The sequence below is a fragment of the Primulina huaijiensis genome, chromosome 12 (assembly GCF_012295235.1).
Source record: "Primulina huaijiensis isolate GDHJ02 chromosome 12, ASM1229523v2, whole genome shotgun sequence".
Classification (NCBI taxonomy): Eukaryota; Viridiplantae; Streptophyta; class Magnoliopsida; order Lamiales; family Gesneriaceae; genus Primulina; species Primulina huaijiensis.
Genome location: NC_133317.1, coordinates 6450834 through 6467167, shown reverse-complemented (window position 1 = coordinate 6467167; position 16334 = coordinate 6450834).

The following is a 16334-nucleotide window of genomic DNA, read 5'->3' as shown; positions in this document are numbered from 1 at the left end:
TCCGGTGCTATGTCTGCAATTTCAAGGTGTCACAACAGTAATTTTCGGCAAAAATCATTTTACCACCATTGTTTAAAAGAATACCGCACCAAAAAAAATCGATTGGGCTCTTTAGCAAACCATGGATTCTCAACCTGTTGGCTCAAAACTCCAGCTAATTAAAAAGTTTCGATAATCCTACTTGCTTTAGTTAAAATATATGGTTTTGAGTGTCACACTCCGGGCCCGCGTCTGCATGATTGCACAATGAGTCCCTATAACAACTACTTCAATTTCATCCTTGTTTTATGAAAATGATTAATTCAAGTTACTATATAAGTCCATTGTAGCCCGTTATAAATTCATTTTAAATATTTAATTTTTATCATGTGTGACCAGAGGTATCACAATCACCCCTCCTCTAGAACGCGATGTCCTCGTCATGGCCCGACCCCACGATCCACCAGCTCCGGGAATTTTGAGGTGGCTCCTTCAGGTTCAAGAGGTGACTCTCATCATATAGCACTTTGCCTCACAGATTCAAAAGGTGATTCCACGTACGTAGAACTTTGCCCCACATAGCACTTATTTCTTGGTGTTCTTTGCTGGTGACTGTCTCTGAAACCATTCTGTCGCGCCCTAGGCACGCGTCTACGTGACTGTATAATGTACCCATGTAGCAACTACTTTGTATTCGTCTTGCTTGACGAAATAATTAACCCAAGTTGTTGTAAAAGTTCATTGTAGCTCATTATAAACTCATTTAAAATATTTAATTTTTATCATGTGAGACAAGAGATATCACACTGAGAACAACCTTAGTTTTGGAATATTTGAAGAATACAAGTCTAAGCCAACCTACATGTTAGAATAGGTCGTAGCCTTTTATTTTGGTATCCTTTATATACCAAGGCATTCGGATAGATAAAGACATTTTTATCTATGATATATGTGCATACGAAATGGTTGACAACCATGAAACATATTTTTTTAAAAATAATTTTAGTATCTAAATTTGTTTCTGACCAAGGATCTCCTATTAAATTGGAAGCCCTATGCTAATTTTTAGAGGAAGGTCATATATAATTTTTTTTTATTAAATATACAAATATTACATACAAGCTAATAATTAAATGCAAATAATTATAAAAAATATCCAATATGCTACATAAGTTTATCAAATGATAAAAAAATGATATATATAGAATTCAGTAATTGATCAGTTCAGCAGAACTCTTGATTATTTATCAGAAAATTTAATTAAGGTCTACTGAACTACAAACAACCTGCACTTATTATGTACATTCTACTGAGGTGTGACAACGGCTGCCTATGATATCAGGTTTGCTACCTTATTAAATAAAGTATTAATTAAACAAATCAAACATTCAAGGAATGTTCAGTTGCTATTTAAGAAATTTATCGTCATAGTCCGTGTCAAGCATTAATTGTCACATACTATTTTTGGATTACATTGATTAACATATGACTAGTTGTATGATTACAGTTATGACCTTGGTATGACTCATATTATAGCCATCTAAATCCAAATATTAAAGATCATCTATGAAAAGTTCAACCTGTAATTCAGAGAACTACACTTCTTATGCAATCATATCTTGCTACTNTAAAGTCTATAAAATATTTTTAGAAATAAAATTTTGCTACCTTGTGCTCACTATAACTTCATTATTCATCTTTTAGAGTGAGTAATTGTAGCTGAAATAAAAAGTCTTTATGTTCAGATTTCATTCTATAAGTCTTGTGAAATTGATACTAAGAGTTTCTGCGGGCAGTGCTTAATTCCTACTGAAGTGGTTGTTTGCAGAAGATGTAAATATCAAAATCTTTTAGTGAATACTTTCTAAAAAACAGAAGAAAGAGAGACGTAGAAGGATTTTAGCTTTCGAACTTCCAGAAATAATTCTTGTGTTTTCTTATTGCACTAATGTTTTTGTATTTGTTCACAAATTATCGGTAGACTTTTTCCGCATTATACATCAATTTTCTACTGAACTTTGATGGTCAAAATCAGATTTTGGCCATTAACACCAGTAAAGGTCATCAAATAATCAAAAGCAAAAAAAATTGTGAGGTGTTTATTCACCCCTTCTAAAGCACCTCCACGGATCCTGACATAACATATGCAATGAATAATTATGATTGAATTAGGTAAAAATAAGACCAAGAGACAAATAAGCAAATTACAAGATTATAGAATCTCGGAGACCAAACACAAAATAAATTAAAAATAAAAACGACCTCAACACACAAATTAACAGACAAGAAACATCACATTCAATGTAAAAAACAACACAGATATATAATTGACTCAATTTGAGAACTTAACTGTAAGGCCCGAGATTATATCATTTTAATCCGAGATTATTTAATTTAAGAATTTTGGAATGATGAATTAGATTCCACGGTTTTTGTAATTAATTAGGATTGAAATTGAATTAAAAGATTGAGCGGGGGTCGATTTGAAAATAGTGAAAAGTTGAGGGACTAAAGCGCAAATATGGAAATTTGAGTGGGACACTTGTCCTTTAGCCATGCAATTGATATATATATACAATTCATTCTTCACGAATTCAGAAGCAAGATCAGCGAGAATTCCCTTCAAATTCCCTTAAGCTTTCTTTGAGTTTAATTTGAGATTTTGTTCGATCCGATTATCAGAATTTGAATCCGAACACGGTACCGTACTCCTCTCGACACGAGCTACAACTGGACGTAAGTTTCATTGAGTTTTATTATCATTTGAAATTATGATATTGATGGAATTGAATATAATACATATATGATGTTCTTGATATACGAGACACCGTAGAATCGAAGTCAGATCAGAAAACGGATTGCTTATGGAATTAATATGATTTTCTGATATATTGATTGGGAATTGAATAGATTTGAGTTATGGCTTGGTTACAAAATGTAATGGATATGGGTTCTGATTTGTAATTGATATCTGGTGATATTGTATTGACGGGGATATCGAGATTGTGCCGTTATGCCGTTGATTTGAATTAATTCAGATTAATCAGATTCAGTGTTGATTTGAGAATGAAATATTGATATTATGATTCTCGATGTATCGTTTCAGATTTACAGAGACAGTTTTGAGTTCAGAACTAATATTGCTTCAGACCGAGCCTACGAACGAAAGGTATAAGTCAATGTGGATTGGGAGATCGACTCAAGTAGGATCTGCTTGAGTTTCCCTAAATCACATACTTATTCTGATGTTTTATTATTGTGTTTATTGATTTGATTAAAATGCATGTTCTATGGATTTATAGGAGCATGCATTAGATGAGTAATCTTGTGACAGAAGTACCTGATAGTGGCGGGATCGCCACGGGCACATTGCACGATGTCACAAGATAGTGTATTGGCGATAGGGCCACGGTCTGTGACGGATAGGTCAGGACACTGGATGTATGGTTATATCGACGTGGATAGAATTGGAGTTTTTTCTATTCTTGTTGGTCGATATAGGAATACCAACATCTGAAAACCGGGATCCCTAGACTAGGATCGCATCTAGTCTGAGTCGTGGAGTCACGAGCATTGTCGACAGTTTGATATGGATTATGTTTCAGATTTTGATACATACTGCTGTTATATGTCCATGCTTTTATGTTTATCATATGATTGCATGTTTCGTTGATATATACTGGGATTATATTTTCACCGGAATTATCCAGCTGTTGTCGTGTTTTTATATGAGCATGACAACAGGTGGGACAGGTGCAGGGTCGAGGAGATGAGGAGAGATCGTGATTAGAGTGGAGACCACGGACTTGATGTTACTATAGATAGGGTTCGAACACTTGATAAGTAGATAAACCTTAGTTTGTATTGAATGTATGTTGTACAGGACTTGTACCTTGTACTATACTGATATGTATATTAGTATGATTTCCATTACGCATCCGCGTTTAAAAAAAAAATATTAGACCATGTTTACTAATTGATTAATTAGTCCCAATAATGATTATGAACATGATTAGCGTCCGGGTCCCCACACTAACTGACCCGAGTAGAGAAATTTAAAGAAGAAAGAGAGTTTTTTTAAGAAGATAGATGATTTTCACTCGAAGAAATGAGTAACAAAAGTACAAAAAATTGACCACTGTTTCAAATCTTCAACAAAAAAATTGAAAGGCCCGCTGGAGTTTTTAAATGAAAATATCAAAATAAAATAATAATAAAAAAGATTTTTTAAAAAATGGAAATCCCACCAAGGGTGGGGAGACCCTAAGTAGCCGCCTACCCCTGGATCCGGCACTGTTCCTGGCCAATGAGTGATCTGAATTTGATGCAGGTCCCGTAGGTATATTTATCTTCATGCCTAAGTATAAATGTTCGTGAATCGAAAGAAAATCGATCGATCATATTTAATATCTTTAAACTAGAAATAAAATTTTAAATTTCCATTTCTAGTTCCCGTAGAACATTGATATTTGATTCATATAGTTTACTGATTTTGTGATTAGTAATTAGTTTTATTCAAGTATTTCTAAACGGATATGACATTTAAAAAATTAGCAGTGTCCAAACTAATGGTGGTATACCGTAACGTACCGTACCGAAAATCCTACATCGTATACCGTACTAAAAATTACGGTATGACGAAAATCCTACATCGTATACCGTACCAAAAATTACGGTATAAAAAAATTCATACCGATACCGTACTTATACCGAAATGGTAAGGTATACCGAGATTTCGGTACGGTATTGGTATATACCGTTTTATACCCAAAAAAACCTTACATTTTAAAATTTTTATAAATTTATTGTTTTAAAATATTATATATTTTAAAATTTTTGTATATTTTTTCGGTATTTCGATATATACCGAAATTTTCAAATTGCATACCGTTACCATACCGAAAAATTCGGTATTGTTACCGTACCGTACCAAAATCTTCGGTATACCGAAATTTCGGTAAATTCGGTATTTTTTCGGTACGGTAATTTCGGTATACCGAAAATTCGATATTTTTTCCCACCCCTAGTCCAAACAAACATATAAAATTTAATGACTTAAAATTAATCATATCAAAATAGTATGTCGGAATCCCAAGCGTTTGTTTGGGACGTCGATGGGGAATCTACGGCGTGGTTGCACATGAGGCTAGCCAGGACGATGTCAAATAAATTTTTTCCTTTAAAAAATAAATTATTTAATTTTCCCGAATTACACAAATTCATAAGAATTTTCCCAAAAATTATCAAAGAAGAATCTGGGGTTGTGAGTGATAGTCATGACTCGCTGCGGAGGTTTTTCCAGATTGCGTATGTCGAACATCAATATATTTTATAGTTATGTTGGAGGATTTTTTAGATTAACAAAAAATTCAATATTCATAGTTAATTTTATTTATCATGCTAATAGATCTAAACAGATCTGTTTGTGGGTATAATTGGATGCGTTTGTTTGGCAAAAAATAACCAAGCATATAAGTCACGTAATATGTATTTTTTTTTCATTTTTGGTTATTTTTATAATGAATTTGCATTTTAAGTCGTGTAACTTGCATTTCTCATTCATTTTTGGTCATGTTAAGATTAATTTTTATTTTTAATTCTGTAAATTGTATTTTTTTTCCACGCGATATTTAAATTTGAATGAAGTAACCATGATCCCGGCCGAGCGGGACGCCGAGGGTTAGTGTTTCGCTGCGGTGGGTGATCTAAATAATCAAAGTTTCTGTTTGAAGCATAATTACTTGGAGAAACGCTGGATGGTGGCTAGTTTTTTTTCTTTATTTTTTGGAAACATTGTAAAATTGGTTACGAGAGTAGAAATCCGTGGCTTATAATACACGTTTACAGTTTTCAGTGGATTGAATTTTTGTCGTCTGCACAGGAAAAAAGAAGGGGATGAAGGAACGAACCGACACAGAAAAGAAAAGTGAAAAACTGGAATAAAAACCTAATTATATATATTGTTATGGGCCATAACTTATGGCCACCAAGTCAGCCCCGAAGTTCCCCCAAACACTTCAGGATCCATCTGCATACGCCTAAATCCCACCGCAATGGAGTGTTCAGGAGAACTCTGGGGAAAACAAATATCAAGAAGAAAGGTGAAAAAAATATAATTAATTTTAAACATATCTAATTAATGAAATTAAAAAATTGAGTGGATCTCCTTTGGCTCCGTCTCTGAGGAGCAGGGTAACCCTCGGGAGAATGAACCTGGACGAGATCGCTGGAATGTGGAGCTGGCTAGCTAGGGTGGAGAATCGAATACGTACATTTCTTATCATCAGTACTGCTGCTACTTTTGTTACCTTGTCTGTACTCTTCCTTCGTTTTCATTTTCAGCTTTGGAATAGCTTTTTCTTACCTTTGTGAATGTAGTCAACCATATTATGAGCAAATTTTCTTCTCAAATTTAAAAAAATTTATTAGAAGTTTTACTTTTCACAAATGTAAATTGTTTTTTTTATACATGAACGTTATAATATGGAGTATGTCTTTTATAAGACGGTCTCACAGATCTTTATTCGTGAGACAGATCAATCATGTCCATATTTACAATAAAAATTAATATATTTGACATTAAAAGTAATATTTTTTCATGAATGACCCATATAGAATATCCGTTTTACAAAATTGACCCGTGAGACCGTCTCACATGAGTTTTTGTGTATAATGTGTTGTGAACTTTTTCCAGTGCCTAGATTGTCGCTAGAAGGTGTCTGTAAACGATGTTTTTTAAAAAAATTAAATTGTCAGTGTGGGATCGGAACTAGACGTTTTTGTTTGGTCATGAAAGTAATATTTCAAAAAAATTGATTATTAAAATTTTTAAAACATAAGTTAGTGTTTTCCTCTACGTTGCAGGCTGAGATCGGGGAAGATATTGTCGTCTTGGGAGAGGAATTTTGTAGGAAGAACGTTATCGAATTATTAGGGTTAGGGTTGTTGGACGTTTAATTTGAGGAGGAATGGACTCATGTGCACTTAATGTTCGAACTTCGTCGGAATTTAATGCCTAAGATAACGACAGTGACGCATATAAGACACAATATAAAAAAAAAATGGTGCTTGTGAAACTAGAGGGACAAAATCAAAAAGAAGGACAAAATTTAGGGATTCAATTAAGAATTATCCCAAAAAATTTGGAAAAATATTTGTTTTATATTTTTGTATTTAAAATTTTGTAACACCATTTTTTTTGGAAAAAGTGCTGCCTAGCTCATCCCCCCAAATTTTATTAAAAAAGATAAAAAAAAAATATGAGGGAGGAAGGCCTAGCCGCCTAGGGATGGCAACAGGATGACACTTACAAATTGGTCCCAAACTCGCTTAATCGGGTTTAACCTACCACAAACGAGACAGATTAATACAAGGATGAGTTTAAATACGACCTATTGTCATGCTTAACCATGCCCTTGCTGCATACCCAAAAGCTCCTAGCCTCGTGAGGCACCATTTCTTTATCACAAAAATTTATATGAGACTGTCTCGCATGTCAATTTTGTTTGATGAATCTCCTAACTGACCCGGCCATTGAAAATGTTTTACTTTCTATTTCAAAAGTACTATTTTCTACTATAAATATTGATTGGGTCGACCCATCTCACGGATATAAATCAATGATACTGTCTCACAACATACATACTCTTTTCTAATTTACCCATATTTTATTGTGGGTGCTGTAATTAAATAAATATTTCAAAGATAACAACTATTTATATAAAAACTTATTAAATAAAGGTGAAATTGGAGAGTTGTTTGTATAATTGATATTACCAATTAATTTCTTAATTTGTATGAAAAACAAACCTGACTATATAATTAAGACTGACGTAGTACACATTAAGCAATCAACGATAAATCATGATTAGGTCTTGATCTCCAAGAATGCATTTAGATTGAGGTATTTAAGATAGAAAATTACAAATCCATTTGAGTTAATGTATTGGGAATGTGATTTAATTCAAAATTTGAAATGAAAGGATTTGAAATTTTGATGCTTATGAATTTGAGATCCCTTCTTCTCCATTTAAATTGTTTATGTATCGATTTAGTATATTTCAATTTCTCCCAAAATTTAGTAATTTGGAAATCCGATCGAATGCAACATTTCTGAATTTAATAAAGGTTTAGTACAAATTCAGACTCTAGTAGTCTACTAATTTAGGCAAATGTATTAGCATTAATTATGTGATACATGCATCTAATGATAATCATTTGGAATTCTGGTTTAAAATCCATTCGAAAATGAATTAAAACAGGAAAAACTGGACATTAAAACAGGAAAAATTTTGTGGCCGACCAGAAGCCCCTCCATTGACATAAAAAGAGTCCAGTGCAAGTCTCGACTGAATAATCAAACGCCGCCTCCAACCGGTCCCAATCCATGTTTCGGGCCTGATATTCACTTTGATTCCATCTTGGCGTTTGACATTTATTCAGGGAGGATTGTTTGGACTAATCAGTTTGGGGGTTATAATGTTTTTTATTTCACGTGTCTGGTACATAGCTAATAACCCTGATCACCCCATAGGCCCGAACCTGGATGCTGATTTTGGAGAGGCTGCAATGCTACTGACTATATTATCGATTAATGGACAGTTGCGTGATATTGTGGTGGCAGTGCAGAAAAATGGATTTGCGTGGGGTTTGGATCGAAACACAGGTGATATAGAGTTTTGTCCACGATATGTTTCTAGTTTTGAATAGCTATAGTCAGGGGTGGAACAAGAATATAGCGTTGTGCATGGTTTAGAAATTAGAGAATAGTAGATTAGTATTGGAGTGAAATTTATATTTATACAAATATTACATGCGAAATTTTAATTTTTTAAGATTGACCAGGGAGACTGCTTCCTTGCCCTGATGGCCAGATCTCAAATAAACATAATTTGGAATCTTCTCATGGAGTAGACACTGCGCTCAAGTATGTTTATTTTTTTTTTTTTACTTGTATACTACAGAAAGCAGGTCCTGGATCTCTGGAAGGAGGAGGAGTGTGGGGTGCCGCCAGTCACGGATGGATAACGGGTTTATAAAATATCTTAAATGGTGATAAACTCCCCTTTACGCTCAAGCCATCCACTCAGACCACAACAGCAGATGGATGGGTGGCAATGGATGCCAACACAGGGCAGCTTCTGTGGACCAACGCTGATCCGAGCAATGACGCTGCACACGGGCCAGTACTGACTATAGTGAACTGAGTCTTGTTTGCAGGGTGGGAAACACATACGGGACCTGTATATGCCATTGATGCTGCGACAGGACCTGGAATAGTGGGAAATATCTTTTTGCCTTTTTTCCATAGTTGCCTGGAAAAATTAAGCAAACTAGCTTGTTCAAAAGAATGATAATATATATATGCCTTTCAATAAGATGAATATGAGAAGGAAAAAAATAAATGAAGAAACAGGTCCTTTTACCAGGAAATTACATATCAAAATATTGCTCTCTGAATATCATGTCACATACATCATTCAAGTCAGGAAAAAAGATAGATAAAACCCATCATTAAGATAAAACCCATCGTTACTTTAAATATCAGTTGACCACCGGAGTTCCCCCAAACACTTCAGTGGGAAGCTAGCACGGAAGCTTTTCAATGAAGTGTTTCGAGGAAACTCGAGAGGAAACCTGATTCTTCGTTAACTCTTCCTCATGTTATATTTCACCATGCTATGTATCTATTTATAGAGAAGTTGAATTTATGTTTGGATAAAAGAAAGAAATATGAATTCATGTCTCCGGCTTGTAGGAAAGACTGCATGCATGACGTTGAAGATCGAAGACATAATATGCTTCGGAGGACCACATTTCCTCAATGTAAAATAAAGTTAAATACATATGAGTGCTTGAACCTGGCCATGAATTCAGGTTAAATAACAAAAAGGGAATATTTTTTTAGAGCAAGCGACCACAAAATCTCCATCTTTCCGTCCATCACTTTTCGGATTACATTTTCTAGCAAGTAGAATTCTATTTTGATTTTGAGAAAAAGCATGCAACGGGTTCAGTTGATATTAAGGATACGTGTACTAATATTTTGAGTCAATTCTCTTTAGTAACAAATTTAACCGTGTGTGGATGAGTTAATGTATCGTGTGTAAGAAATATGACACATGAAGTATCGTGTAGGAATTGACGACGACCATTGCCTACATATTTTGACGAAACTTGTGTACGCAACCTCAACTTTAGAAAATTGAGATGCGTACACGTTTCTTTTTTTAACATTCAGACTCCCGATTTTCTCGTTGATGGTATGAGATGCCTATAAATAGAGACGATTGAGGTCCCTTAGCACACACACCTCATAAGAAATATACAACATCTATCGAGAGGGTGGAGTGCTTAAAAGATTTCAACCGAAAAGAAAAGCAGAGAAATCAAAATTTTCAATGGCCGGAGGTAATACTCGATCTATTTCCGCATATAGTTTTATCATGTTCATGTATACGTAAAAACATGATTTTGAGAAAAATTTCTAACATTTGGTATCAGAGCAATGATACCTCTACCTTGAAAATATTTGTTTTCATATCAAGAACTTTAAGAAATTTTTAGAAGTTTTACGTAAGAAATTTGAAAATTTTCTGTCTGAAAGTTTAAGTAAAAAAATGGAAGTTTGGATATATTAAGAAACTTACCTGAAAATTTGTTCTTGGTTGCACGCCGGAGTCTTGAAGATCATAATATTTATTTTTTGGATTTCTCAAAATAAATTTTGATATAAGAAGAAAGTTTCTGAAAACTTTTATTTTGAACGAGGGAATAAAGAAGAAGAGTTCGAAAGATTGTAATTTGTGGCAATTGAATTCGGAAGTTAGAATACAATTATTCAGACAAAGCATTTAATATTTTAAATGATAGACGACCCACACGTCTTGATTCAATTCTCCAACTTCAGCTTATATCGGTCAGATATGATGAATGATTAAATTTTTTTTAATTAAAAAAATTTTAATTAATATGGGACCCACAATTAATGTTGCGGGACCCACAACTTTTAACAATTGAAAAATTGTCAATTTTCGTAATTTTTTTTAATTATTATTATTATTTTAATAATAATAAATAAATAATGATTAATGTGTTATTAAGTTATATGTATAATTTGGTATACATATAACATTTGGTTAAATAATTTGTACACATTAAAATAATTCCAAGTTCGACGTAATTTTTAATACATGTTTAGAAATTATTTTTGCATGTTAGCTATAATGTCAAATATTATGGATAAGTGTTTGATTTGTACATGCAAATTTAATATTATGATTGCATTTAATTTTGAAATTTAAAATGCAAATAATATTGAAAAATAATTGGTACATCAATATTCACATTATGTTCATATTAAATTATATTAAGTTGTTTATAATTTGAAATGAACATATTAAGTAAGATGTGAATATAATATTAAAATTAAAATATTACAGATATTCACAAATGAACAAAGAATTCTCACTTTATCACTACTCTGATAAAAGAGAAAAACTGATGAGGAACCCACATATAAATGTGATCCTCACTTTATCACTACTCTGATTGAAGAGAAAAACTGATGGGAAAAGTATTTGTTCATATTAAGTAAAAATGTGAATATAAAGATATTAAACGAAAAAGTTTGGCTTATAAAGATTCACATAAATGTGGATAATTAAAGTTAATAATAATTATAAGGTGACATGAGAAAATATGATCTGGGGGAGTTCTTCATAGATTGGTTTAAATTGCCTTGACTAGCCACTGGTCTCTCTGAGGAACGTTGCTCTGACTAGGAGTTAGGTATTTAAAGGGCCTTAGCACTACCTATCTTTCCTGGGAGCACTTCTGGAAAATGTTGATTATGTTACTAAATAATTATTATATAAAGTATTAAAGTAAAGCCAAAATTTTGTCCGGTGAACCGTATAATTTTAAATAATTGAGGAATAGCCACAGCATCCTTAATTATGAAAAATTATGCATTAAGTGGATTTGGATCACATAATGGACAACAATTGTAATTAATTATATAAACATAATAAATTTTACCTCACAGGGATTTTTATTATATTTATATAACTAATTAGGTTAAAATATCAAATTATATTTTTTAATTTACCCACAGGAGTTGAGGAAAATACAATTTGATAGTTTTATCATAAAGTTACAGAAAAATCTTATTGAATTAAAATTTTAGCCCACAGGAAAATTTTATGTCACTAGATTTTTTAAAAACATGAATTACATTGGTAAAACATGATATTGTCTCGAAATTTTAAGCATATGATATTTTGTGCAGTTATGCAACCTGCGAGTTTTTCTGATATGAAATGTGACATTCCCGAACTAAAGGGCGACAACTATAAAATATGGAAAGAAAGAATTCTTCTTCAATTAGGGTGGATGGATATTGATTATGCTATAAGGAAAGACGAACCATCTGCTATTAATGAAAATAGCATTCCGGATGATGTTGATCTTTATGAAAAATGCGAGCCATCTCATCGACTCTGCGTAATGTTCATAAAGACCAAAATCTATGCTGGCATGCGTGGTTCTGTCGACCAGCATAATAATGTCAAAGAATTACTGAAGGCTATTGATGAAAAATTTCAGTCTTCAGATAAGGCACTAGCAAGCACCCTAATTATGGAATTCTCTTCATTAAGGCTCACCAGTGTGAGAGGTGTGCGAGAGCACATAATGAAAATGCGGGACATAGCGGCTCGGCTCAAGATACTTGAAGTGGAAATGTCTGAAACTTTTCTTGTGCACTACATTTTATGCACTCTTGCACAGCAATATGGACCCTTCAAAATTTCCTACAATACACATAAGGATAAATGGTCAATCAATGAATTAATGACCATGTGTGTTCAAGAAGAAGGAAGGTTGTTGATGGAAACAAGTGATAATGTCTTTATGACTACACAAGGAAAGTATAAGAAACAAGCCAAAGTCAAGGGAAAAGGAAAAGGAATAATTCCACCTCAACCTGACATTAAGAAAGAATCCAAGTGTTTCTTCTGTAAAAAGACNAGCTTTGGAATAGCTTTTTCTTACCTTTGTGAATGTAGTCAACCATATTATGAGCAAATTTTCTTCTCAAATTTAAAAAAATTTATTAGAAGTTTTACTTTTCACAAATGTAAATTGTTTTTTTTATACATGAACGTTATAATATGGAGTATGTCTTTTATAAGACGGTCTCACAGATCTTTATTCGTGAGACAGATCAATCATGTCCATATTTACAATAAAAATTAATATATTTGACATTAAAAGTAATATTTTTTCATGAATGACCCATATAGAATATCCGTTTTACAAAATTGACCCGTGAGACCGTCTCACATGAGTTTTTGTGTATAATGTGTTGTGAACTTTTTCCAGTGCCTAGATTGTCGCTAGAAGGTGTCTGTAAACGATGTTTTTTAAAAAAATTAAATTGTCAGTGTGGGATCGGAACTAGACGTTTTTGTTTGGTCATGAAAGTAATATTTCAAAAAAATTGATTATTAAAATTTTTAAAACATAAGTTAGTGTTTTCCTCTACGTTGCAGGCTGAGATCGGGGAAGATATTGTCGTCTTGGGAGAGGAATTTTGTAGGAAGAACGTTATCGAATTATTAGGGTTAGGGTTGTTGGACGTTTAATTTGAGGAGGAATGGACTCATGTGCACTTAATGTTCGAACTTCGTCGGAATTTAATGCCTAAGATAACGACAGTGACGCATATAAGACACAATATAAAAAAAAAATGGTGCTTGTGAAACTAGAGGGACAAAATCAAAAAGAAGGACAAAATTTAGGGATTCAATTAAGAATTATCCCAAAAAATTTGGAAAAATATTTGTTTTATATTTTTGTATTTAAAATTTTGTAACACCATTTTTTTTGGAAAAAGTGCTGCCTAGCTCATCCCCCCAAATTTTATTAAAAAAGATAAAAAAAAAATATGAGGGAGGAAGGCCTAGCCGCCTAGGGATGGCAACAGGATGACACTTACAAATTGGTCCCAAACTCGCTTAATCGGGTTTAACCTACCACAAACGAGACAGATTAATACAAGGATGAGTTTAAATACGACCTATTGTCATGCTTAACCATGCCCTTGCTGCATACCCAAAAGCTCCTAGCCTCGTGAGGCACCATTTCTTTATCACAAAAATTTATATGAGACTGTCTCGCATGTCAATTTTGTTTGATGAATCTCCTAACTGACCCGGCCATTGAAAATGTTTTACTTTCTATTTCAAAAGTACTATTTTCTACTATAAATATTGATTGGGTCGACCCATCTCACGGATATAAATCAATGATACTGTCTCACAACATACATACTCTTTTCTAATTTACCCATATTTTATTGTGGGTGCTGTAATTAAATAAATATTTCAAAGATAACAACTATTTATATAAAAACTTATTAAATAAAGGTGAAATTGGAGAGTTGTTTGTATAATTGATATTACCAATTAATTTCTTAATTTGTATGAAAAACAAACCTGACTATATAATTAAGACTGACGTAGTACACATTAAGCAATCAACGATAAATCATGATTAGGTCTTGATCTCCAAGAATGCATTTAGATTGAGGTATTTAAGATAGAAAATTACAAATCCATTTGAGTTAATGTATTGGGAATGTGATTTAATTCAAAATTTGAAATAAAAGGATTTGAAATTTTGATGCTTATGAATTTGAGATCCCTTCTTCTCCATTTAAATTGTTTATGTATCGATTTAGTATATTTCAATTTCTCCCAAAATTTAGTAATTTGGAAATCCGATCGAATGCAACATTTCTGAATTTAATAAAGGTTTAGTACAAATTCAGACTCTAGTAGTCTACTAATTTAGGCAAATGTATTAGCATTAATTATGTGATACATGCATCTAATGATAATCATTTGGAATTCTGGTTTAAAATCCATTCGAAAATGAATTAAAACAGGAAAAACTGGACATTAAAACAGGAAAAATTTTGTGGCCGACCAGAAGCCCCTCCATTGACATAAAAAGAGTCCAGTGCAAGTCTCGACTGAATAATCAAACGCCGCCTCCAACCGGTCCCAATCCATGTTTCGGGCCTGATATTCACTTTGATTCCATCTTGGCGTTTGACATTTATTCAGGGAGGATTGTTTGGACTAATCAGTTTGGGGGTTATAATGTTTTTTATTTCACGTGTCTGGTACATAGCTAATAACCCTGATCACCCCATAGGCCCGAACCTGGATGCTGATTTTGGAGAGGCTGCAATGCTACTGACTATATTATCGATTAATGGACAGTTGCGTGATATTGTGGTGGCAGTGCAGAAAAATGGATTTGCGTGGGGTTTGGATCGAAACACAGGTGATATAGAGTTTTGTCCACGATATGTTTCTAGTTTTGAATAGCTATAGTCAGGGGTGGAACAAGAATATAGCGTTGTGCATGGTTTAGAAATTAGAGAATAGTAGATTAGTATTGGAGTGAAATTTATATTTATACAAATATTACATGCGAAATTTTAATTTTTTAAGATTGACCAGGGAGACTGCTTCCTTGCCCTGATGGCCAGATCTCAAATAAACATAATTTGGAATCTTCTCATGGAGTAGACACTGCGCTCAAGTATGTTTATTTTTTTTTTTTTACTTGTATACTACAGAAAGCAGGTCCTGGATCTCTGGAAGGNGCTCTATATTATGGCATCGGAGATTGGGACACATCTCCATAGAAAGGATTAAAAGATTAGTANATGAATGACCCATATAGAATATCCGTTTTACAAAATTGACCCGTGAGACCGTCTCACATGAGTTTTTGTGNATGGATTGCATTAAGGGAAAGCAGACTAATAAGTCTAAAAAGGGTGCCAAGAGGAGTACAGAAAGATTAGAAAGCATACATTCAGATATTTGTTGTCCAGATATAGACATGCAAAGTCCGAAATACTTCATCTCTATCATTGATGATTATTCACGATACATGTATATCTACATGCTTCATAATAAAAACGAAGCACTAGAAGCCTTTAAGGTTTTTAAGGCTGAAGTGGAGAAGCAATGTGGAAAACATATTAAGATCGTGAGAACTGATAGAGGTGGAGAATATTACGGTAGATACACTGAGAATGGACAAGCACCTGGTCCGTTTGCGAAGTTTCTTAAAGAACATGGGATTGTTGCCCAATATACTATGCCTGGTTCTCCGGACCAAAATGGCGTAGCTGAGAGGAGAAACCGAACATTATTGGACATGGTGAGGAGCATGTTTAGTAGCTCTAAACTTCCTAAACCCTTGTGGACTGAAGCTCTTAAGACAATTGTGTATATATTAAACCGAGTTCCAACCAAGGCTGTCCCAAAAAC